Source organism: Manis javanica, chromosome 5 (assembly GCF_040802235.1).
Source record: "Manis javanica isolate MJ-LG chromosome 5, MJ_LKY, whole genome shotgun sequence".
In the NCBI taxonomy this organism is placed as follows: domain Eukaryota; kingdom Metazoa; phylum Chordata; class Mammalia; order Pholidota; family Manidae; genus Manis; species Manis javanica.
This window is the reverse complement of record NC_133160.1, coordinates 109,654,002-109,657,471: the sequence shown is the minus strand read 5'-3', so window position 1 is coordinate 109,657,471 and position 3,470 is coordinate 109,654,002. Positions and strand designations below refer to the sequence as shown.

At 37.7% G+C, this 3,470-nt stretch overlaps 1 pseudogene; it reads right to left on the bottom strand.

The window, feature by feature from the left end:
- Window positions 1-3,048: 3,048 nt before the first annotated feature.
- On the bottom strand, window positions 3,049-3,146 carry LOC118971775 (U6 spliceosomal RNA; annotated as a pseudogene).
- Between the last annotated feature and the right edge of the window lie 324 nt (window positions 3,147-3,470).

Genomic DNA, 3,470 nt, shown 5'->3' with positions numbered 1-3,470 from the left:
ACATTTACAAAGAACTAGAGTTAAGAGACTATGGAGAAGTCACTTTTTTCCTTGATTAAAAAAAGGCAATCATAGAACTTTATGCTGTCAAATGTAGCAATGCACTCTATGCCCTACTTTTTCCCCCTTTATTCTGTTCTTTTTGAAAAGACAAGTCTGGGAGAGCCCAGGGCATATGGGAAGGCTAAGCAAACCCACGGCAGAGATCTCAAGACAGAGATGATGTGAGTAACAGGAGAGACATCCTTGCTTTTGGACTGTCCCAAACAAAGATAGCTCCTTCTCACCTGCTTTGTGAGATTAAAAAAAGAAAAGTGTTGAGGCTTTGGCCGAAAAAATACTCATGTAAAATAAATACATATAATTCCTAAAGCCATAGATGTTCTTAAGTTATGTATCTTATTTAGATCTGACAGTAGGTGAATAATGTTGAAGATTTATCTTAGTTTGAGATACAGTAACAAAATATCATAGACTGGGTGGATTAGACCACAGATAGTATCTCTCACAGTTCTGGAGGCTGAGAAGTCTAAGATCAAGGTGCTGGCCAATTCAGTTCCTGGCGAGGTCCTTCTCCCTGGCTTACAGTGTCCTCATGCGGTGGAGAGAGAGAGAGAGAGAGAGAGAGAGAGAGAGAGAGAGAGAGAGAGAGAGAGAGAGAGAGAGAGAGAGAGAGAGAGAGAGAGAAAGAGAGAGAGAGAGAGAGAGAGAGACCTCTGGTCTCTTTTCCTCTTCTTACAAGGACAGTAATCCCCAAAAAGAGGACCCCATCCTCATGACTTCATCTGAGCCTCATTACCTCCCAATGGTCCCACCTCCTATATGTTACTGGGGATTAGTACTTCCATATGTTAATTTTGAGGGGACACAAACATTCAGTCCATAGCAAGGTTGTTAGAAGAATTGGATATTTAATAAAATGATCTGGGGAGAGGAGGAAGTATTAACAAACATTCTGCTTATAACATTGAAATACTTCTATAGGTCGGTCACCTCACTGTAGTACCTGATGATCCTATGAGTCAAGTCAGGGTACCCGAACTTGTCCTGGCACTTGAGAATGAAAAATTAGAAACTATAGTACCGCTGATTAGTTCACTTGAAAATTAAGTTAAGAGTGTTATGCTGATGTCAGAAGGAATGAGCAAGTTTTGCAAACACTGATGCGGAATAAATGTATATATTAAGAGAAAAAAAATAAGATGAAAAACAGTTTTTAATAGTAAGCTACCTTTTGTGTAAAGTAACAGTGAAATATAAATATAGATGTAAATTTGTAAAATGAAATTTTGGAAGGATAACTTAATATTATAAAAAAGGTTACTTAAAATGGGAGAGTACAAGATAAAGAGGGAAGTTGACTTATAGAACATTTTCTTATATTTCTTTCATTAATCTAATGGTTAGAGATATTGTTGATAGCAGTAATTTTAAGGTGTGTGTGTGTATGTGTTTTAGGGTAATGCAAATAAGAAATTATATAGGACCCGATTTATGGACTTCTGCAGTTAACTTAAAAATAAGATGAGTAATACTATTATATTTTCCTTCCATTTGTTAAAAATAAAACTGCACAGTTTGGGACTTAAAGGTTTAAATTCAGTTTTAATGTGAGAACATTTAGGGTGCTACCAGAGAGGACTCTTTGTCCCTGCCTGCTTGCTCAGGTGAGAGTCCCAGCTGCCACCACCGCAGTCCTGCCTGGCCCTCCTGGACTCCTCTGGGTAAGGGCTTGGGGTTCACCACGTCTGCCACGGCAGGAGCCTGCATAGCACAGGCCGGAGCTGACCAGACAGAAGGCCACTCCAGCTCCTCTCACTGCTGGGCACTCAGATGATACATGGTTTAATAGACTGTGGGATTTGTGTCCTTTATGGCTTCCTGGAGAGGTCCAGGCAGCATAGGCAAAAGTATAGGGCCATTAACAACTCTTGGGACAAACTTTGACCAATTAGCCAGAAGTCAGGAGGGAGCATGAAAATTAATTCCTTACTTTCTTCCTGCCTGCCTCCACAAGACTATTGTGAGCACAGGGGTTTCTAACAGCCTGATTGGAAGGCTACCTACCTGATGGAGCTTCTTCCCCCACCTCAGTTCTCTTTTAGCCTCACTCTGCCTGCCCTGTGTCTGTACCTTCCAATAAAGCCTTAACAAGGAATCTGCTTAGGCTGTGTTTCATAGACAATCCAGGCTAAGAAAGCAATTATGGTAATGCAGGTAGAAAAAAAGGGTTTTAGTATAAGAGAAAAAAGGAGATACAGGTATGAAAGCAAAGAGATAAGTAAAAAGTTTAGAAATCTTGTAATTCAATTTGAATTGGAAATATCTGTGTAAACTGACAAAAAACAACCACCACCAGCTCATTTCCATGTTTTGCCCACTGAAAAGCAATCATAATTAATGGCAAGAAGCACATCTATTATTTGGATTATGATCTGTATGGTCTTCTAAAAAAGCACATGAAGAACATTTCTAAGTCTAAGGCAGGTTACATCAGATGAACCTGAAATTTTTGGAAGGTCAAAATACAGAATATCGAAGAGTTATGAACTGAATTTGAGGAGATCCAAATAGCCCTGGCTAATGAAGGAAAGTGCTTTAAGAAGAATCTCATTGAAGATGTCAATGGCATAATAGAAAAACACAATTTTGCAATGTCTAATAAAATAATTGATATTTATTTTGGATCCAATCATCAGAAAGTGAATTTCCATCTCCTCTAAGAAGCGGACAGAGCTTTCTATAATAATGAAAGGATTGGGTAATAGATCAAAGGAATATTGATATATTCTTGGAGACTAGGAGTGTTTTTATGTAGCCAACTATATTTATGAATATTTGTTATACAGAATATTGTCCACTTAAACTTCTAAAGAGTTTTTCATAGCAGGTTGATTTTATTCACCAGATTTGTGATAATTGAGCCACTGATTATGACCTCACTGATCAAGCTCTCAATAATTAAAGACGTATAAGGGGAAAATGCAGAATCTTTCAGCATTTGGAATATTGATAAAAGACTTTCTCCTCACAAAATATTATTATTATTATTAATTTTAACACTTCACCAATATGCATGTCATCCTTCTGCATGCTAATATTCCCTCTCTTTCCAACTTTAGTATATGTGCTGCCAAAGCAAGCACACAAAATATTATTATAAGAGTAAAATAAGTAGCATTTCTGGCAGATTAAGTTAAAAATTTAGTGTAGAGGCTTAATGGATCAGATTACTGTTCAATGTTTCAGAAGTAACTGGGAACATGTAAAGGATATAATGTGAAGAGAAGATCAAATAGGTAATATTTTAATGACTTGAACTCAGTCCTTGGCACAGAGAATGCATTTAAGAAGTGTTCCAGAAGTGCAGGGTGGAGTGGGGGAAATGTTCAAGGGAAAGTCAAAATATCACCCAAATGATATAGCTTGGGTGAAGGCATACCTAGCTAGTCAGTAAGACAAGATACAGA